The following is a 24601-nucleotide window of genomic DNA, read 5'->3' as shown; positions in this document are numbered from 1 at the left end:
AGCTCGGTCGATTGCACGCATCACACACCTTGTTCTTTTTCAAAGTTCTTTTCTCTTTTCAAATACTTATCAAGTTCCTTTTGAAAATTTTCATATCAAGCCCTCAGTTTGAGTGCAGACACACCCGAGAGTGTGCCCGAATCCCTCAAACCAAGGCTCTGATACCAACTTGTAACATCCCAAAATTCAAGACCAAAAATTTCGTTTTAATTAATTAAAAACCGCTAAATAAAATTTTCTCAATCATTTAATAACATTCTTAATAAGACATTTATCAGAGTTTTAAATCCCAAAGATCATCTAGTGCGGAAAACATGGTGTGATGCGCTGCGATCGATCGAGCTCCTTCCTTGGAAAAACATTAATACCTGAGACAAATAGCTGAAAACCGTAAGCATGAAGCTTAGTGAGTTCCCCAGATACCACATACCATACATATCAACTGATCCATACATGCCATACGTAACCATGAGCCATACATAACAAACATATCCATAATCAAGTAAGGTGCTATGTGCCAAACATAGTCTTGCTGCTATGCGACGGGCCGCACATGGTCTTCCTTGGCAAGCTCGGGGCCAATCCCTGGGTCTTACAGACAAGTGCCAAGGGACACCCCTGGTCTTCCATGCAAGCATCACAAAGACAACTATACATACTACTCTACTAGGCTACTCAGCATACGGTGTGCCAGGAGCCACCTCCTGGTCTTTCATACATAACAACATATAGTGTGCCAGGAGCCATCTCCTGGTCTTTCATACATATTACCTAGGGCTAACCCCTGGGTCTTCCTACCATACATAAACAAATACAGTATGCCAGGAGCCACCTCCTGGTCTTTCATACATAATGCCTAGGGCTAACCCCCGGGTCTTCCTACCATTCATAATAGCATACTGTGTGCCAGGAGCATCCTCCTAGTCTTTCATGCACATTGCCTAGGGCTAACCCCCATGTCTTCCTACCATGCATAAACTAAATGGGCCGACATTATGGCCGTAGACCCATACAAACAGTGAGGAGACTCACCTCACACTGCTGAAGATTCGCTGAACACTTCTGACTGCTAACCGACACTTCTGAATTGCTGACCCTTCGGCTTCTCGAACTATCAATGCCCAAAACAACATTTAGACCATAATAATCCAAACTTGGTCAAAGTGAACGGTCAAAGTCAAACTCCGTTGACTTGACTCGCCGAGTTGTTCTACCAACTCATCGAGTCCATACCCCTACAACCCAAAACAATCCTCGACTCAACTCGTCGAGTCTAGCAAGAACTCAACAGGTTCTCCTTCAACCATACTATCGGGACCATCTTCATCCGAATCGCCGAGTTCATCCTCAAACTCGTCGAGTTCATCATCCACATATGAATGTGTCTAGTTTGTGACTCGCCGAGTTGTATGAACAACTCGTCGAGTCCATCTTCATAACTAAGGATATTGCCTTAGAGTTGTCGAGTTCTTCCTTGAACTCGTGCAGTACGATGAACTTCATGACCATTATGGACTAAGACTGGATGAGTCCCTTTCCAATCTCAACTCATACCCTTAACAGAAGGGTTTTTGGGCAAGAACCAACTTTACTCTCCAAGTCCCACAAGTGACTCGTCGAGTCCCTCTCTGTCCAACTCTATTAAGACGATTTCAGACAAGTTCAAGGCATCCAAGACCCATATTTGGCCTCCTAGGGTCGAGATATCACACAAAGCCACTACCTTTGCACCCATGCATGGCCCTTTTTGCTCAAAAGGCCAAACCAACTCCTTAAACTTTACATGGAGAGGTATAATGGCATAAAGCCTCCACCTTTCTGCCTCTACTACTCTGAACACTTCTAAATCTGGAAGGATCTAGCTTGGGGACGTCCAAATCCCACAAGACATCCTTCTTGGACCATAACCTCCATAAAAAGGGACATAAAGAGATCTATCAAACTTTTTCAACATAAAGTTTCTAGTTGTTTAGTTTATTTTAGTTTAATTTGAATTCGTGACAATTTCAAGCATTAATTTTTCCATTTGACTATTTTAACACAAGGTTTAACCACAAACTCCTCGTGGATTCGACCCTTACTTACCCTAGCTATCTAGTGGTTTTGAGGTTATTTTTTATTGAGACAACGACCTCAATCAAAATTTGGCGCCGTTGCTGGGGAGATTGTGAGCTTAAACTATTGTATTGAAGTTGTCATTTTTTTAGTTTAATTTTTAGTTCAAAATCTTCACTCTTTTACTATTTTTGTAGGTGCACTAGTAATGGATGAATATAATTACAGCAATCAAGACATGTGGTGGGAGAATGAAAATCTAGGTCAATATCACCACTATAATGATTATCCATATGATGATGATTGTTGGTGGACTGGCAATTCGGCTCAAAACCAACACCATAAATCACCTTGTTTCCCGGAAGACCAAGAATCAAATGAATATTCATTCAACAAAAATTTGGATCAAATGCTAGAGATGTTGAATGAAACCTTCAATAAGGAGGAAGACAACTCCAAATCAATTTTGGCGATTGAAGATCAACTAGAATGAATAACGGAGCAGCTAAAGCAACAACCACCGGGAAAACTTTCAGACACTACCAAAGTAAATGAGGTAAGTTTTCTATGCAATGATAACATTGTGCATAATCATACACCACCCAAACTTGAGGTTGTGGTGGAGGATGATGTACCTTTAAATGATAATGATACCCAAAGGATCTTTGAAATTAAAGAAGCTGTAATTAAATTGGAAAAGTCTAATGAAGAGTTTCATGAGTTTGAAATGTCCAAAGTTGGGGAGGGTTTTGTGGAGGATAATATCATCCCCTACCCAACAACTTTTAAAAAAACCGACCTACAACTTCTTCTGATGGATTTTAAAATTTTGGCCAAATACAAGCAACCAAGTATAATCAATGATCGTCCTTTTTTGAAAACTATATATGCTCATATTAGTTGCCGGGAGCATGCGATAAACGTGACTTTTGTAAGACATAGATTGAGACTCCTATTATTTGGACCTACTAATGATCCTCTAATCAGTGGTGAACTATTTGTGATCAATACTATCGATGATTATATTTATGAGCATACCGTAAATATGCTCTATGACACCAACCACAATTTGGAGAAACTTTTTTACTTGTAACAGCTTAATAGAATTGGATGGGGTCGAGTTTCAACAAGTGAAGAAAAAATTACGAACCATGAAACATGATGGCACGCTAGCCTACAAATCAAAGATGAAGATGTTTCATGATACCAAACATCGAGTCAATAAGTCTATTAATAAAAATTATGCTTGGATGTTCAAATCAAGGTTTAGGCGTCATCGTGGAAAGATTAAAGGCAACATGGTGTATTTATACAAGGTCAAAGATGGCATGCCACACGATCCGGTCATTCAGGTTAAGGTCAAGAACAAGACGGTTGACTTTCAAAAAAGTCCACGAACATATGATCCTCTATAAACATCGTTCCAGGTAACCCGTCCGGCTAAAGACGTAAAACTTAGCGCTTTCTGGGAGGCAACTCATGAAGTTTGTGGGTAAGTTCACTGAAAGCCCTCACGAGACTTCACTCGTCCACTAGGGGCAACCTAGGGGTTTAAAAGGCTTGTTGCACGTGCCAAGTGCAATCGTGGACCCCGACGAAATTAAGGGCTAGTTAGTGTAGTTTATTTTTATTTGATTTGATTTGATTTGTGTACTTGTAGTTGTTTTTTTTAATATTTTAGGAATATATCTTTTGATGCATCGAGGATGATGCAAGACTTAAAGTTGGGGAGGGGGTGTACACAAGAAAAAGATGGAGGATCGAAGAAAAAGTGATTTAAAAAAAAATGAAAATAATTCTTCGATGTTTATTTGGCCATAACGAAACATTATGAAAATACCTCTAACCAGTAATGTTTTCTTTTGGAAATCAAAACCGCCTTTACTATCGGTACCATCAGGTGTGTCGTCCTCCTTGTTTGTGTTTTTCATTAATTTTGATGACTTTTATTTTGATAATCAATTTGGGATGAATGCATTGCTATCTTAATTTTTTTTATTATTATTGTATTCCCCTAGGTTGGTTGTGCGGAATATGTGATGTTTTAGTAGTCTCTCTATATCTTGAATGTAACTCATCAAGATGGAAAATGATAGGAGTTTCGTACATCGAGTCACAACATCTAATTAATATTGATTTTGTGGGTTGCTCAGCCGGTTTGGAAATACTTATATTTATTTAAAAATTGTTATGTGAAATACCTAAGTGTTTGAAAAATGAAGGTTTTTGGCTTGAGCTTACGATCTTTCAGTTGAGGACCCAACCGAACAATATGTGCCATCACGCTCTGAGTACTTGGTCTTACTTACTCCTGCGCCATTGGGGTTGGGAGGGGACTATTATTGTTTTCACACAACCAAAAATCATCATAAGACATTGAAGAACTTCCAAGTATATATATTCAAGCTCAAGTCAAATACGAAAATGATTAAATCCGATGAAGCCATCAAAGAACTTGAAGAATGCGCAATCAAGAGAAATATGAAGAAAAGTTCAAGTTGAAGACATTGTGTGAAACAATATGTGACCCCTCGACAGCGGGAGTGTATGGGTTGGTCCATTAAGTGTTACCGACCTCACTAACTATGTTAGCGAACCTTGAAAACGGGACTTTGGCAATGAGTTCAACTGATTACTCATGAGGCTGATCATCGGAAAAGGTTAAAAAAGTGGAGGGTTTCAAACAACAAAGTAAAATAAGCATAACATGTGTTTTGAGTTTAAAAGTGCGGTTAAGCAACTAATAATCCTCAAAATCAATATATTGTGCTATCGAAAATATTGTGATAAAATGTACGGAATTCGTGATTCCATTGAGTTTTTCTTAGGATGAGAAATTAAGCCTACGCTGATTATTTCAGGCCAATCTTGGGATGAGTTTGGAATAAAGTTGGGGAGGTTTGATAAGTCTATTTTATGAATGTACTAAATTGTCATAAATCAGTTGAATTAATGTATAATTGTCCAAGAATGGCACTACTTTGATGAGTTGTTGAACTTTATATGCAGGTCATTATATACGACTAAAAGTGGGTGAAAACTACAAGAAAAACGAGAAAAATGAAGCTAACAAGCATGGGAAACGAATTGCTAAAAGAATGAAGAAAATAGGTGATGAGAAATTTGACCACTCTTCAATGTTTTGATCATATATCAAGATCTAGAGCTCCAATTGAAATGAATGAAGAAGTTCTGGAAACTAGACAAAATTTACTACAACTTTCAAGTTTTGCGTTTTTACCGATTCTACCGTTTTCATCACCAGAAAGGGGCAACAAAGATGAGGAACATCCTAGAACACGTCTAAGACGCCTACCCGTTTTAGGCTATTTCTAAGTGCAAATTAAGGATGAAGGAAAGCCTGTACAATGCCACGAACGACGCCCATACGTCCTATATGACGTCTAACATGCCCACTATGACGTCGACGTGGAAAACAGCTCCGAAAATCATTTTTTTAGCACCTATTTAAAGAAGATTTAGCCCTAATCGAAATTGGACTTCCCCCTTGTGATTTTCACTAGTTTTGGAGGGTTCCAAACACTTCCAAACCTTCTCCAAATGCGTTCTTGATCATAAATTTCCAAATCCGAGGCTACAAATCATCAAGTTCATCATCATTTAACGGTTGAAGATCGTTCAACCAACGAATCGTCATCAATTCCATCAAACTCTAGATTTGGTTACTTCTTCTCCAAGGTTTCATCGTTCCATGATTGATTGATCATTAGACTTTATTAGTTTTATGATTTCATGTAACATCCCATAAATCACGACTGAAAATTTTCTTTAAGCATTACTAAAACCATATTTATAAAAGCCATGTCATAAGTCATAACATACATTCGGAGTATTAATTCAAAACATATTCTCGTTATTAGAGTAAAACATCCCAGGCTGTCTAATTAATGGTGTGTGTGTCATGCAATCACCCCGAGATCTTCCCTCCGCTACCTGAAGTACCTGAAACCAAAACTGAAAACTGTAAGCACGAAGCTTAGTGAGTTCCCCAACCTACCACATACCCTGCACAAACACATATAGCACATACTGGGCCACGCCCACTATTTCGGGCCTCGCCCCTACCTCGGGCCTCGTCCGCTACAATGGCCCCGCCGCTCAAGGCCCCGCCTGTCCTCGAGCCCCACTCGGATACATATATGTTTCTTTTAGGCCCCGCCTGTCTTTGGGCCCCGCCCGCTGACCACATAATACAAAATAGCATATAACACATAACTGAACATACCCTACTGTACTCCTGTCCTAAGGCCTCGCCTATCTTGGGCCTCACCCCTAACCTGTTACTAGTGAGTCATGGAACCCCGTCCAAGCTCCTACTGTAAGTGACATACGGGTCCCCGCCCACACTCACTCCATACCTAACTCGGGCCTTGCCCCTGCTTTGCTACTAATGAGATATGGAACACCATCCATACTCTGCTATTGGTGAGATACGGGACATCGCCCACACTCACCTCCCTACCAGGCACATACATGCATCGCACAGACAACAAGTATACTCTATCATGCAAACCATTCCTTCGGCACCCGCCCGACATTGGACCTTGGTCCTAAATAACATAATAGAAAACAGTGCCTAGGGCTAACCCCCGGGTCTTCCTACTAATAACTACATGGGCCGGCATTGTGGCCGTAGACCCATTCACACAAAGGGAAACTCACCTGCACTGTTGAACTTGCTAGTAACCCTCTGGCTGCTGTCCGACAATTCTCAAAACTACTGCTCCACTAGCTCCCTGAGCTACCAATATCAATATATATATATATATATATATATATATATATATATATATATATATATATATATATATATCACTTAGATCCAAACTGAACTCTAGAAGCCAACTAAGTCCACTCTTGACAAAGTCAAAGTCCTGTTCAAAGTCAACCTCCTGACTGCCTCTACTCGCCGAGTCAACCCGTTGACTCGTCGAGTCCTTATACTCAGAAGCTCTCACAATACAACTCAACTCGCCGAGTCACCCCGTCGACTTGTCGAGTTCAACAATCTCTGAGTCCCATCCTGTCCAACTCACCGAGTCACCACTCAACTCACCGATCTAAGTCTTAACCAGAAAAGGTTGAGGTTCTGAGATCCAACTCGTCGAGTCCAAGAACAGACTCACTGAGTCCACGACAATCTTCAATAGACTCGCCGAGTTGTTCTTCCAACTCGTCGAGTTCCTGCCTATCTTCATACAATTTGTTGAGTCCAAGAACAGGCTCGCCGAGTAGCTTCAGTTCTTAATCCATACAGTGGCTTTTCGAGCCATGCAGGGGCTCCAAACTATAGATCCACTCTTCTAAGGCCCATCCTTCACGTAAAGTTGCAAACTTTACGTGAAACCATGGAGCTATAGGCTTAAAACTCTTTAGGGATAGGGTTTGAGACAAGCATGCTTCACCAACATACCAAAGACTGATACTTTATGGGTTTCTGGGCCAAGACCATCCTAGATCCGAAGTAGCAACCTCAGATCTGGACTTCTAACTCGAAATAGTCCCTTATCATGCCAAAACGGCCCCAAAACCTCCACCAAGAAAAGATCTAGAAGCAACAAAGGCAAGGTGACAGATTGATACCTTCAAACTGATACTCACAACCAAAAGGGTTGGATCCTCTAGATCCTTAGTGGTTAAATCCTCCAAATCTTCCTCTTGCAAAAGCCCCAAACTCACTTTCTTCCTTCTCTCACTCAATTTAGGGTTTGGAATCGTGTATAGCAGCTTCTGGCCGACAAGGGGGACTGAGGAGAGGACATAAGGTCCTTTAAATAGGGTGCAAACCCTCATATTAGGGATTTTCTCGTTCAGACCAGACTCGCCGAGTCCACTTGCCGACTCGCCGACTCGCCGAGTTGGTCACTTATATCCCGACACGGAACCAGCTCCAACTCGTCGAGTTCACCCATGGACTCGACGAGTTGAACCCCTTGACTTAGGGTTTTCCGATCCTTTCTTGGTCTTTTCTGATTCTAAGTGTTACATTTCAAGTTTGTTTATGAATTTTAATATGAATTCCATTGTTTTTATTCAATTTGTGTGCTTTTTGATTGTTATAGAAGACTAAACCACCTAGGTTACTTCCGGGAATGTTGTAGGATGTTAGGATGAACACGATTTGATTATTACTTTTATTCCAGTCAATTTCAATCATTGTTCTATTCTTCAAGTTTTATTTTTTATTTACAATAATTGGATCTGGGTTTTCTTATTGTGTGATATTGCAACTAAGATAGTGTATTGTTAATTCACTAATCATTCCGAATTCAAGTAGTTTAGGAACTAAGACGACTAGTAGAATCCATATACAATATTCCAAACTTGTAGTATTAAATACTCAATATTGTAATAGGTAATCGTAAGACATATTATCGCTAAACCACTAGTTGATCCTAATCCAGTTAGACATAGGGAGTAAGACAACTAGTTGGATCAACATTGTGTGTGCCCATAATTATATATTGAATGTGAGTCAACCTTAATTATGTCTTGGTAATTAAATTGAAATTTAAGGGAAGAAAACATGTTTGTCCAACCATCTGAACAACTGAACCGGAAGTACCTTGTTTTCTTATTCATAGTATTTGTTTTAACAAACTTTTGCAACATAAAGTTTCTAGTTGTTTAGTTTATTTTAGTTTAATTTGAATTCGTGACAATTTCAAGCATTAGTTTTTCCATTTGACTATTTTAACACAAGGTTTAACCACAAACTCCTCGTGGATTCGACCCTTACTTACCCTAGCTATCTAGTGGTTTTGAGGTTATTTTTTACTTAGAAAATGACCTCGATCACACCCCGCAGTCTTACCATGATTCTCATACTATCTGACCACTGGTGAATGCTACGACTATCCGGTAGTCTGATAACACCTTCCACACCGACTGGCTACTAGTGGATGCTACGGCTAACCCATAATCGAGCATACAAGCACAATCTAGTACCCTAAGCTGTACTCATGTCCTAACTGAAACTCCTAACTGATTCTTCTGAAACCTGCTATTAGACACCCCGAGAATGCGATCTCACAATTGGAAAGTTTTCCTAACTTCAAATTCACACTATCCTCAATTCATACAGCCGCCTGGGCCATCTTTCCCCCTGAAAGGAGAGCGAAACTTATCCTAGTTTTAAAACCGCTTCTGCTCCCGTAACATGATTGTTTCTCCTCCACTTAGCTTCGGCTAAGTCTTTACGGCACATGAAAGTCCGAGGATTTCCATTCCTTCCTCCCTTACCCAATAGGCATGATAACTACCATCGCCTTAATCTTGCTAGCGATGCGTCACTAGCCCACTCCAAATACCGTACGATTACCGAATACTAGATGAACACTTCATGCATCCCTGATACTGATAATCCCCTGAGCTCAAACTAACGTCCTTAAGGTCCGAATAACTAATGCTCATAGCAACTTCTTCAGTGATAAATCACTTCCCTTGATTCTTCCAAAAGCTATCCCAAACACCAAGACTAGAACCACCAAACCCTGATGATGGTGGATGACTACTCCATGGACCCTGCCCACCGACCTCCACGTAACGCTTCTGAACCATTTTCGACTGTAACCGTGATAATACTGGACACTTCGAACCTGAAGTGAGAGATGATCTTATACTAGCTACTAATAGTTCCTGGTATGCTATTGGCATATGACAATTCTAAAAATACAATTCGAATACAAGTACAGAGACAACTTATACATACTATCACCTGAGACCAACGTAGGAACAATCCTAATACATATAGAATCGAAAATATCCATTGATACATACCTGCAACACTCTCTGCTGTAATCCAGAACTCCCTCATCTTTCGCTGCAAGGCCCTACCCTCTCACCCATCCGTAATCCTCAAAGTTGTCAGGGCAGACGCACTCCCTGATCCTCCCCTCATCGTCGGGAAGTCGGCCTTCTTGTGGCCCACCTGATTGCAGTGAAAACATAATGGGCTTGCCCCCTGTGGGCAGTCCCTGCTGACGTGACCATCACTGCCACGCTTGTAGCAGCTTGAATCCCTGGAACGACAAAATCCCTCGTGCAGTTTCCCACATGTGCTGCACTGACTTCGGCCCTGCCGACCTACTAATCGTTGATCTGAAGTCTTGGGTCTCTTCTCGGGATCCTCCAAAGTATACATCTGATCCGACCTCCTATTCGCAATGTGCTCCAAATCAATCTCCCTTTCCCACGCCCTGGCAATCATAGAGTCCAGGGTCGGGCATGCTGAGAAGCTGACATGCTCCCGGATATTAGCTCTCAACATGTCATGATAGCGAGTCCTCTTCATTTACTCATCCCCTGCATATTGAGGCACCAATAAGGCCCTCTCCCGGAACTTGGTGTTAATCTTCGCCACCCACTCCGTCTTCAGTCTCATGTCTAGGAACCCCCTGGAGAGCTGCTGAAGCTCCGCAGCCGGCGCAAACTCCGCCCTAAACCTGGTCACAAAGTCGGACCAGGTCATAGCCTTAATGGCTGAGGCTCCCAAGGAATCACCAACTGACTCCCACCAGTCTCTAGCTCAGTCCCTCAAGCATCCTGCAGCAAATCGAACCTTCGACCCCTCGGGACAGAAGCTCGTCAATTGTGCAGATTCAATGTCTGCAATCCATCTCCTGGAAACAATGGGGTCCTTCACCCCGTGGAAGTCTGGCGCGCCACTCCCCCTGAAGTCCTTGAAGGACAATGTGCGTGATTCTAACTAGCTGGGTGCCATATCACTTCGGAACGCTCTGAGGCGATCCTCCATCAGCTCAATAATCTCTTCCTTGATCGACCCAAAAATGACCGGGGTCGACTCAAGGATACCTCTCGTGATCTCAGACGCGATGAACTCGCATAGCTCGTCATCAACCTGCTCGGATCCTGCCCCCGAGCCTGATCCTGATCTTGACCCAGATCCAGATCTTCCTGCTCCATGTCGTGTGGTCACCATACTGATAATAAACACATAAACGTCAGGATCATACATACTCCCGAGAGGTCTCACACACCATCCAAGTTTCCTGGTTCCATCTCGGCCCTCCTTGACTCGAGTACGGATCCTCTGCTTCCAGTAGTACATGCCCATACTACCTTCCACATCTATTCGTACTTTCCTCAAGGATTGCTTCAACTTCACCAAGTCCCTTTTCCGATAACCTGTTTCCACTAATCTCATCCTAGGCTTTCCTACGACACCCTCCGACCTACTCTCTGCCATCAGCTGCACTAGGAGTCCCTACTTCCTTTCCCTAACTAGCTTGCGAATACTGTTATATATCCGTTCACTAGTTAGTTAAAATTAGCCAGGACCCCTATAGCACAAAGCAAGCAGCATTCGTGTATTGAGTAACCACATCAAGCATAACCTAATCAGGCGATCCTATTGCTGACTAGACAGTCCTAGCATGCAGCTCACATAACAGGCATTCAAGGCATCCTCCTAGATCCTTAGCCCTAACCTAGCATGCAGTTTTTAGAATCACATATTAGGCATTCAAGGCATCTAGCATGTAGTTCATATAATCATATCATGTCACATATCAAACATGTACTGGTATCTTGGGAACCTCTAACTTGAGCTCGATCGATTGCACGCATCACACACCTTGTTCTTTTCAAAGTTCTTTTCTCTTTTCAAATACTTTTCAAGTTCCTTTTGAAAATTTTCATATCAAGCCCTCAGTTTGAGTCCAGACACACCCAAGAGTGTGCTCGAATCCCTCAAGCCAAGGCTCTGATACCAACTTGTAACATCCCAAAATTCAAGACCAAAAATTTCGTTTTAATTAATTAAAAACCGCTAAATAAATTTTTGTTCAATCATTTAATAACATTCTCAATAAGACATTTATCAGAGTTTTAAATCCCAAAGATCATCTAGTGCAGAAAACATGGTGTGATGCGCTGCGATCGCCCCGAGCTCCTTCCTTAGAAAAACATTAATACCTGAAACAAATAGATGAAAACTGTAAGCACTAAGCTTAGTGAGTTCCCCAGATACCACATACCATACATATCAACTGATCCATACATGCCATACGTAACCATGCCAGATCTGGCCTCCTAGGGTCGAGATATCACATAAAGCCACTACCTTTACACCCATGCATGGCCCTTTTTGCGCAAAAGGCCAAAACAACTCCTTAAACTTTACATGGAGAGGTATAATGGCATAAAGCTTCCACCTTTATGCGTCTACTACTCTGAACACCTCTAAATCTGGAAGGATCTAGCTTGGGGACGTCCAAATCCCACAAGACATCCTTATTGGACCATAACCTCCATAAAAGGGACATAAAGAGATCTATCAAACTAGAAGTCAAGGTGAGAACTTGATTACCAGAAAATGAAGCAAACTTCCTGGATCTACAACCTTCTCCTTGTACCTCCAACCTCATTCTTCTTCTTCTAGACTTCAAGAACACTCTAAATCCTCCAATAAAGGCTCACACACTCAAAGACAACACTAGGGTTCGTGGGACAAGTTCTTAGATTTGGCTGGATTTTTAATAATGAGTTTGATGTTTGGGTTTGACTAAAATTTAACTTTTTTTTTTCTCTAAAGATTTAATCTATTTATTTTATAGGTCTATGTTGCTGCTAATGAACAAATTCAATATAGTTGAACTTTTTGAAACAAACTCATGTTCAACGAGCCAAATGTTGTATGCATGTAAAGGATCTGCTGTTCGCAGCCCTCAACCACACCCCGCCACTGACAACAAGGTAACATGCATCTATCCATTCTCTTTATTTGTTTGCGAAATCCAGTTTGCCTCATACCACCAAACACCTTACCTAAGCCCCTCATTCTTTCTCTGTTTGGTTATTTGAAGCATTTAAATAAGTCATGTTGCAATATTTAGTCGGATCGGCTATATTTATTTCACTAATGTTGCAATATTTCAGTCGCAACTACATCTTGCGATATCTATAATATTTATTTCATATTTCTCATTCTGATATCTGAATCAGACTGCAAGATATGTTAATCTTTCTTTATATCCATATTTCCAAGGTGTTTTTATGTTAATATTGATTTCTAATCAGTTTGTTGATATGAGATTTTTGTTATTTTTTGATAAAGGTTATCATCAATATAATTGACATGAAAATGGGTACGGAGGGTGTTGAGTTAGTAGGGACAATGATTAATCTACAACCAGGGGATCTCTACAAGTAAAAATAAATAATATAATTAGCATACATATATTGCTATTTCCTTTACTATTTTCTAGACTAATCATAGCAAGTTGAAGCAAAAAATAGTATGACCTTTCATTTTCAAAGAAAAAATATTCATGCTATTTTTTTCGACTAAAACAATAAGTTATTCTATCTTTAAACCAACAATAACATGCTAATTTCATTTAGAGTGAAATTGCATGCTACTTTCATTTTGAAAGACTTATGGTTATATTTTCCTATAGAATAAATGAAATCAACCTTCATTTCCTTTAACATTTGTGCTTCAATGTTTTGCATTCAACATCATTATGAATAAAAACCAATTCTCATGTTGAATTGATTTTTGAAGAACTTTTTTATTATGTATTTCAATGCAGCAACAAAAAAAATATTTTGAAGCTCATTGGCAAAATAGACATCACCAGAGAATAATCAAAGTAGCAATATTTTCAATGTCTTAAAAGTACTTTTGATTATTATCGTATGTATGTATGTTTTATTTTTAACCGCATATTTTTGGGTATCTGTGCATGTCTGTGTGTCTGTTTGTTTCTAAAAAAATTATTAAGTTAATAGCAATTTACTTCTAAGAAGAAATAGAAATTTAATTTCATGTGTGGTTGTCTGTATGGAAAAGTACAATGTTGTATTAGACAAAAAAAAGTATGTTGCTCTTTAAAGACAAGTAATGATACTATGTTGCAGTTATTGGTTCTATGCAAAACCCATTGTTATTTTTCGTTTGTAATAGATAAATCTTAAAGGTTGTTGTTGCTTACATTAAAGGGGAAGTTCAAAAGAAGATGATTGTGAAGACGAGGCTACATATGAGATAAAAGAGTAAGCTCAATTGCAAATATGATGATGTTTTAGGAAAAACAATGTTTAAAATAAGAATGGATGCAAGAAAAAGTCACTTCCTTTCGTCTTTAGTTTATCTTAGTTTACTTTCCATTTTATTATAAAGAAAAAATCCATCAATAGCCCCTATGTTTTATTCTTAAGGTTGCCATAGAAAATTTAAAATTTGTTTCAATCTTTTTCACAATTAAGTTTCTTCTCATGATTTTAAGATCAAATGTGTCGTTTATAATCATTTTTTTGGTAAGAAAGCGAAATAGAGTTAGGTATTAGTTTAGGAATAGATTAGTATATTTGTATTTACCGGTTCAAAAAAAAATACTTCTACTAAGGACACCCCTTCCCCCTAAATACCAAAATACATTGGCGAGTGCCATTTTTAGTAAAATTGTTCAAGATATGAAAGTGTATTTCAACATGACGGCTCAGTAGAAAATAGTTTTCCAGTGTTTACGTGTACCACATTCTCAAGATTTTCTTATAGTTATCCTATAGACGGGCTTGGCCAACATATGTCTCCTGTGGAGTATCGTACCATCTTCAAAGATCGATTCATGATTCTAATATTCCTAGCCGATGAGATATGTATGGTGTGCTGCAAGATATGTTTGGACTCTTTTAGAGAGCATGCAATTTATTGCTAAGAACTTCGGGGTTCAAATACATGCACGATATAGTTAATGATGTTTTGGTCGACATATTTAAGCGTGCCGGGGTTTCCGTCAAGATAGAGGCTCCTGTGAATTTCTTGACTGACCCGACAGAAGGAAGGTCAACCCTTAAACCGGCTGACGTATTTGATTTTTGGATGAGTTTGAGGGAAACACGTATGTGTGGATCTTATAGGAGTATCCCCTCTCGTAGGCTTGAGGGTCAGCGGTTTCACGGTGGGATAGACTGCCTTAAAAGCTGCTACATGCAAGGTTACCAAACATGAGAAATCATGTGTGCAAAATCAACACGTGTTCATACCTTTACATTTGATATGTTTGGTTTCGTTGCGCTGGATGCAATAGAGCTTCTTAGTAAAGTACAACGGATCATGCATAACAATGTTATATCCCCTAAATCTATGTATGTAGTATTTAAAAGAATTTGTTTTATCATACAAAAAGGTTTAACGACATAACTTGTTGTCCGTTTGCCTTTTTATTCGGTGTACGGTGATAACTAAGATGCATTAATTTTCTATTTGCGAGAAATTGAAAATATTTATTTTTATTAGTCAAAACTTTATTAACAATATGTATTTATTGTTTTTCGGAATCTACTTTAATAAATGAAAATGACTTTGCCACATGTCCTTCTCTTATAAGATTAGTCACATGTCATTTTGTCATAATTTAATATATATATATTTTCCACTTGTCATTATTTTAATTTTCATTTTCAATATATCATTGATTTACTTTCTATAAATTAAACCTATCATAATGATTATCAAATTTTAAATTTCAAATTCAATTCCAAATAAATTTACAGTTTAAACCTTTATGTTTAATATTTTGTTATAATTAACCCGTTTAGTACACACTAAACTCATAATTTTAATTAATTTATTCTTTGCATATTTTTTTTCTCATAATTTTCACTTATTTCAATTTCAAATTCAAATAAAATTTCTATTTAATCGTTCGTACTTAACATTTTGTTTTAATCAACCCGTATATTACACGGGTCTCACAACTAGTCGGGTAATAAATGATCACATAATACTCACGCTTCCAATTTTTTATTACTCAAAATAGTAGTTACTACTTAATAAACATTCTAATATAAATAAACAAAATATAAATTGTATTTTTATTTTAACCCATAACAACAATATATATTTATTTTAGTCCGAAAAGCAATATTTTATTTATTTTTATCTCAAAATAACAATGTATTTACATATGGAGTTGATATAAGTTTGAAAACTTAAAACAAAATGGACCAGTTATACATAATTTTTCCAAAGTGAAATATTTTTCTTTTGTCGATACTTTAACTGAAAAAATGAAAATTTAACAATAATTAATCTATACAAAATAGAAATATTTTCTTTTGCCGATGCGTTAGGTACAAGAATATGAAAAACTCAATCCGTACTTTAGAACAGATATGTAGATTACACATTACATCTCAAAAGTATTGTATGTTATGAGTTAATTATAACGTCGTTAAAGTGAAATATTAACAAAAAAATTATTTATATGGAGTTAAGATAACAAAGTAATCTATATTTTTTAACCAAAAACAACCTGTTTTTATTTTTAACCTATTTTAACCTATAATAACAAAGCACTTTCATATTAATGCTAAAGTAGCAATATGTTTTTATTTTTAACCTAAATTACAACATGTTTATTTTTTTAAAAAAATTCCAACTTAACAACATATATTTATTTTAATTTGGACACACACTGTTCGAAAGAAAACTAATCACCGCTAAACATTAATCGCCGAATAAACTATTTGTGGTCGTCTCATCGTGAAATAAAACCAGAGCAATAGATGACATTGAATAGGTAACTATTCCAACCCCATATCTACATACTTAGCTAGAAACTATTCGTTAAAAAGAACTATCCGACACAAAACAATCTGCCAATAATCTCAAATGAACAATTTGACACGAAAAGAAAACTAATCACCACATGAAAACTATCTATTGAAAGGAATTATCTGGTGCCGCCGCACCGCGTGAATATATATATATATATATATATATATATATATATATATATATATATAAGGGGGGGGGGGGGGGGGGGGGAGGGGAGGAGAGGGGGCATATTAAATTTACAAATATAATATAAAGTGACCTATTGTATGGTTTATTTAATATGAGTCACTATTTTCAAGCAAACATATTTTAAAGGGATATGAGAACAGATTTGGCCGGTTAAGATTGAGGGGCAGTCGGTGTCAAACAAACAAACCATTTGGTTTGGTGTTTATTCCCAACACCTAATCCATCTTCTATCTGTTCTTATTTTATTTGTTATACAATATATCTATATTACATTATGCTCAACTTCTTATTTATTAATTTAAGCACCAACCCGTATAACTAATATCTTTGCCAAAGTTATGTTTATAAATAGATGTATTAAAGAGACAAACTTCTTGTTGCGTTTGTTGCTTGGATTCTAATCAAATTCTCTTATAAAGTGAAGCGCATGAAAAATCAAAGAGTTGATAATTGATCTTTAAACTATATATATATATATATATATATATATATATATATATATATATATATATATATAGAGGTAAAAGTTCAAATGAGAACCAAAAAATGTTAAAAACCGTAAGAACATCTAATTTTAGATGTTTATAAAGGGTTTAGGGTTACCCTTTAACCTTTTTTGGTTCTCATTTGAACCACTTCATATATATATATATATATATATATATATATATATATATATATATATATATATATAATTGTTTTAAATTTTGTGTGTTTTGCCATCTTTAATCAGTTATTTAGTGAGAAAATAAAACTGGGTCCAATAGAGTTGATTCTGGGAACAATTAGAGATGCCATTTGCAGCCTAGATAGGAACCTTACACATTCTTTAATTGCTAAATATTGGATTAACTACACAGTTGTGGCTTTTACGCGTTACACCCTTATAATTTCGATATTTAGAAATGACCCCCTTGTTAAGTATAGTCCCTTTGCATTAATAGAAAAGGAATATTAAATAAATGTAATTATTATCACCAAACTTCAGGACACCTGCCTACTTAAAATATTTTCATTCCTAAATGTAAAGTTAAAGGAAAAGTAACCTATGACCATTTCATATCTTATTTATTTGTAATAATTTTATTCAAGAACATGACTACATAAACTAGTAACTTTTTCTAGCACTCGTATCTTGTTTTTCTTCTAAACTAACCATATTAATTAAAAAAAAAATAACATATCCCATTAGCCCGTTACATGTGAGTCTAAAAACATCTCTAGGCACAAAAAAATTCAATTTGGTAACCACAAAATAAATCAAGCAGAAAAATAAATCAACGACCGCTACACTTATGAAACTAAAACGACACCGCATTCTTCTACCGATTCTAATTTCTATGTCATTTTCATGTCATCCGTTTCTGATCTATGAGTGAACGAGTCTGACGCAATATATTTTCATCTTCTATTATTCTGATTTTTATCTTGATTCTCGATTCAAATCCTCATTGATATATGTTTCACTTTTGTATTCTATTACTATTATATTGTTTTCCTTTCCTTAATCTATTCTAATATTCTTTCTCAATTCTCTATTAGAAGACTTCTACATATATTATCATTTGTTGAAATGGATATGACTACGACCACATCTTATAACATTTTATTTATGGATCTTATGACTCAATACAGGTCTTTGCATTGCTTTTCTGTTATTTTACGGCATCCATAGTGATAGTGATGGAATGTTGAAACTATATGAGAATTTGATGCATAGCATCTTTGAAATGTACGATTTGAAAATAGTTTAAGAATCACTTAAGGATTTCAAGTTGAACATACTCAATGTTATAGAAAGCACAATGTAGGGGTGATTTGATTCGTTAGTCAAATCACTTTCAATTACTTTATTCGATTAGAATATAACAATGTTGTAAAAATCGTTCGGCGGTCGACTAACGATAAACGATTAATCGGACTAGGCGGAGATTAATCGGTGACCCTAAATTATTAATAAAATTATTTAAAAAATATAAATATTTCCTAAAAAGTAGGTATTTGAAAACTTAAAATTTTGAAATTTTAAAAATTTTAAATTTTAGTATAATATTTTAATATTCGAAAACTTAAAATTTTGGTGTAATATTTGAAAATTAAAAAATTGAATTTTTTGAATATTTCCCGCATATGACCGCCGAGGACCGCTAAACCCGAGTTTGACAAATTTTGACCAATTTCCGCCAAACACCCTAATCGTAATCGGTTCAAGGCCGCCAAACGATTAATTGCCGAGTAATCGGCCGTCAATTTCCGATTTCTGCAACACTGGAATATAGCAAGTTTGTTATATTCTAGTCCTAAATACCATAAATTATTGACATTGAATGATAGGTTTTCTTAACAAGTTTGTTATGTACTTTTGTTATATTAGATATTATAAAATCTTGTATTTTTTTTCAAATGTTTGTTGATTTAGGTTATTACAACAGCAAAAGTCCTTTATACCATACTAATATTGTCCATAAAGAAAACATAAAGAGTGAACTTCTATGTGAACACAATTGAGGAGTATAGAAAACCCCAAAAGGCCTAAAATTTTGGTTTGCTTAGAATCTTCAAAATGATTGAGCCGTACTCACCGCCTCTAGTTGTGATATTGTAGTCTACTAGATTGTTAATCGCTCCATAGTGAAGCTTCCATCTGAATTAGGTGGACAACTAAAAATATCATTCCTCTGAAGAAGGGTTTGTGATAGAAGTTGACTAAGGTCTTCTCGTGGGTTGCTACTTGGTTGTTTTTGGATGATTTATAAGTTTTTGCATGAGATCATGTTTTTTATTGGATCTACAAAATTACCTTGTATAGATTTATACTCTTTATTAAAAATAAATCATTTTTTTTATATATTTAATAAAAAAGTTAATCATTAAAAATTAATTAAACCATTTTTTTTCTAGAACAGATTTATATAATTTGTCGGAAACAAGACTTGAAACTAACAAACATAGTAAACCGCATCATTCAAACGACACACGTCAACCTATCCAAAACTCACATGAGAGATCAATCACGAAATAAAAAAATATTTTGAGTGTGGCAAACTTTGCTCCCCGTAACTCTTATATGGAATTCTACTTATCTGCCATTAGGCTATGATAATTTCATTCTATATTTTTATTTTTTTTTAAACGGTAAATCTAATGTAATTCTAAATTACTTCTTAATTTCATTCATATTCACGATGATACTTGAACCGTCAACCTCAAGAATGAAGGACAATATTAGATACCGATGAACTATAACCCTCTAAATTTCTCTCTGAAAGCACCTTGCGGTCAATTCCTGATATCAATTCCTAACATCTATGTGGAGAAATGTCATTTAGGAATTAAATCTAAGTTGTTTTTCTATTTCTTTTTTTTTTTTTAATATATGAGAATAATACTGTCGGTTAATCATGTTATACATGATCACACGTGTGTTGTATGACTTTTGATTTGTTGGAATAAAGCCAAAATTGCTTTCTTTTGTCCAATGAATTTGACCCCATAGGAACCCACATATTTACTAGGCTGTCCTTTCATGAATTATTTATATTTTTATGTTTCTTGAAAATTTAATTAATTCTTAACCTCCAAGTTCAAACGCATTTAAGATTAATTTCCATCTCAAATGTTTTATCTCATCGAATTGATTTGGTTAGAGAAAGAAACCATTTTCTTAACCTGATGCTTTTAATCATGCAAATTAAAAAAATAAAAAAATACACAAATATTCAATGTGAAAAACATGTACTTTAGTAAACAGACTAGTCAACATAATCAGTATTGGACATACGTTATCTGTAAGAATTGACAAAATAAATATGAAAAGCGAGAGATTCTTAAGACATGAACCTTCATTGTATTAAAATGGTGTAAGAAGGTAATCGTAGAAATAAATGCATGAGGCATTTCAAAGGTAGACATTATGTGCTAGACATTGATTATGGTTGAATGTCTTTATCTTACAACTTATTATATCTTGTTATTTAAGAAAGACTTCATTTCATTCCATTCGTGTGAGGTGATTTGCATTATTGGCTCACAGTTTATGTACTTGGATATTGACACATGTTTCTAAAATTTAACATGAATCATCACTTAATTACTTTACGTGTATGTTTAATAGCTGAGATGGTCCCTATAAAAGAGCTTTAGTAATTAGTTGATTAGATTATACAAAAAAAAATACAATTTCAATTCATTACCGTACTTGTTTAGTCCTTCAATGTATCTTCCTACCTATTCATTTTGTTAGAAATTTGAGGTTTGTGAGTACTTGGAAATTTAAGAATCGTGAAATCACTTTCAAATCGAAGTACTTCTGTGGTACTTCTAGGACTTCGATTGGATAAGACTCAGAAGAGATGCAAGAATAGAGAAGAAGATTATGATGATCTTAGTGTATCAGAATTATGACCAAAAATGGATTATAAACTTCTATGTCTAGAACTGCCTAAACTGTCACAAGATACTTTCCAAACAATCACAAAAACGGGATTTAAATAAGGGTCAAGACAAAAGTCGAAACAGGTCAATTTTTCTAGCTCTGCCCCTTGGACCACGCCAGGGGCTATCGCCCCTTGGACCCCGCTACTAGGGGCAACCCCTGGACCTCCGTTTATTTAGGGACAAAGCCCCTAAATGATAGTTTACTTTGAATATTGAACAAACTCAAACAAGTTTGCACTTCGCATCATCATTACTTGTTTAATGTTTATCAATATTGCATTTGGTCAACATATTAATCCATTATAATTAAATAACATTGGTGACACAAATCACCAACACCTTTGTCCACAAGTCTACAACATTGTTGATTGATTTCCTTATAATGTTGCTCAATTGATCAACAAACAATGCTTACACTTCTAAAAACTGTACATACTTAATATTACATTTGGCTATTAGTGTAAATCTCAACTATTCTCAACAATACATGCAAAATTCAACTTTTATAGACTATGCAATTGTAAAATTTTGATTATACAAATATGAACCAAAAGTTTCTCTGGTTAACAGAAATTGTTTGTAAGTGTGTGTTCTCAGGGGTGGAGCTAGAATTTAACTATAACAAGGGCTTATATTGTAATACGATGTTAATATATATTTTATATCCGCATAACATCATAAAATATTTATATATAAAAGAGAAATTTACAATATAAATTTATCTTTCAATAATCAATATTCAAAAGTTTTATACCCACCCTAAAAATCAATCTTTAAACATTTATAAATGATTATAAACACCATGACTTTGATATTATTTTTAAAGAAATTATCCATTTTATAATAAAATTAATAACCAAAGAATTATGAATGCTAACTTAATAATAAACGTATAAACACATTTTGATTTTGCCTATATATAAACAAAAATGAACTAATGATATAAGATAAAGCATAAAGTGTTTCTATCACTCATAGGACATCATAGCCTATGTAAATTGACATATTCACATAAAAAGAATCAAAATAGTTCTGATACATCGACAACACCTACAATCTTATATAAAGAAAGTCTTCACATTTTTTCAAATACACAGACAAAGATATAACAACACAATTGATAATTAACCAAGAGTTGGAGTAAGAGTCGAAGATGCATACTTGGGAGGCCATGGGCAAGAAAACGAGTCAGAAAGAGAGGAACTCTTCATGATGAGCACAATGAAGACGGAGAGCGGCAATTTTCGATCGACTAGTGACCGGAGTGATCAAATTGACGACCCCACTTCGGATGCGGTGGCAAAGTGCGAAGGTGGTGACCAATAGGAAGGTGGTGACCAATAGGGGTTAGGGTTTCTTAGTTTTCAGACTATTTGATATTTGGTTTCTAAATTTCTGGGGTTTTATTCATGTTTTGATAGAGTACACATACTTTTAGAATATGTATATTTGCTTAGAATATGTAGGTTTGTTTATATTACAACAAAAGTTTTGATTTGTGATAGAATCTGATTACGATTTTGTTGAATTTCGAATTCCTTTTAATTAGATTATTATGTTTGCATTGTCTTTTTAATTAAAAAACTTCCTTAACAAGCAAAATTTGTATGCTTATCACTCATACGATGCCGTTTATTTAATTGAGAGAGCAAGGTTATGCTTTTAGTGGTCGCATATTGGGGGGGGCTAAACACCGGTCTGCCCCGGTACTCCCTCCGCCCCTGTGTGTTCTATAGGTACGAATGTGCCACCATTTGTCCAAGATACATTATCTTGTATTGATTTAATATATAATTTTTAAGGTGGTGACTTAGACTAAACTGGCATATTGATGACGTGTATAATGGGTGGCGACGAATACTTAGTTAATACAAGACCTAAATATTCACAAAGTTACAAAACCCATATTTATTGATACTAATATGAATATATTTATGTTTCTTAAATCATTTATATTTCTCAATCCAACCTACAATAACCAATATGGCTATAGTCGTTTATTTAGATTCTTTTTGGCATATTAAGTTAGTTTATTGTAGTTTACTGGTAAGTAAAACCATAAAAGTAGCTTATTATAGCTTATGAAATAGTTTTTTGATAAACTATTTTAAGATAGCTTTTGATAAGCTTATGGAGTCTCAAAAATATTACAAATATTCTCCTTATTACATCTATTTTTTTTTCTTATATATATATATATATATATATATATATATATATATATATATATATATATATATATAATATTATACTCAAAAAGTAGATTTAATATGTCCAAACTTTTTAGCTTAAAGTACTACAACCTACCAATTTAATAATATTATAATTTAAATTATCCATTATTTTAAATTTAATATACAATCAGTCAATGCATGAACTTTAACTCGGCTGTTTAATCCTGATAACTATGTTGAATCCTTAAAGATCAGCAAATATATGATGATTATGACATGTAGCTATCCCCTTTAGCCGATTTAATCTGTTAACAGAACCATATACACGTTATAAAACATCTCTTTTTCTCATTCTTCTTGAATTTGTAGTATGCACCCTAAGAACACCACTCGATGTTTTGTTTCTCGCCACCATCATTACCGATGACTACTTGATGTTAATGTTTTGCTCCGCACCATGACAGTTGATTCTAGGGATTATTTGAGAAAGGTAATGATTTTAGGGATTATAATCAGACCCACCTTTATATGTTCCACCAACTTTCTCCCCAGATCATTTGTTCACCGGTCATGTAGGGTTGTCGGAAGGTACGATGCTGGTGGGAATCACCTTTTTGAAATTATTTCTTTCTTTCTTTCTTTCTTTCTTTCTCTTTCTCTTTCTCTCTCTCTCTCTCTCTCTCTCTCTCTCTCACTCTCACTCTCTTTTATCTGATGATCTCAAATTATTTATGTTAAATCTATTACCCTACTGCATTCTCAAGCATTATTATCATGTAAAGATCACCCTACCATCCTCTGTTCCTTTCAATCAAAATAAATCTTACAATTCATTATCTCTCACACCCCACCTAATCAATGATTTTGGCGGATTAAGGGATATCAACATCAGAGAGAACCTTGCAGGCCAAGAGTTACAGGGAAAGATTATGACAAGAGAAAAAGAGAGGAACTAGACATAATAGAAAGGTCAGGACGGAGAAGTAGAGGAACAATCTCTACCCTAATTTCTTTATTATGTTCTAAAACAACCATTTAACATGGTATGCTTCTACCACAGTTTCTTTAATGGTTAACAAATTTTGGCATTTAAACCATTTTCTACTTTAATTACTAAGAATAATTTATTGCTTTTGGC

Source organism: Lactuca serriola, chromosome 6 (genome assembly GCF_051521515.1).
Source record: "Lactuca serriola cultivar US96UC23 chromosome 6, Lser_US96UC23_V15, whole genome shotgun sequence".
Taxonomy (NCBI): domain Eukaryota; kingdom Viridiplantae; phylum Streptophyta; class Magnoliopsida; order Asterales; family Asteraceae; genus Lactuca; species Lactuca serriola.
The sequence above is the reverse complement of the archived record's forward strand: the minus strand, read 5'-3'. Positions refer to the sequence as shown.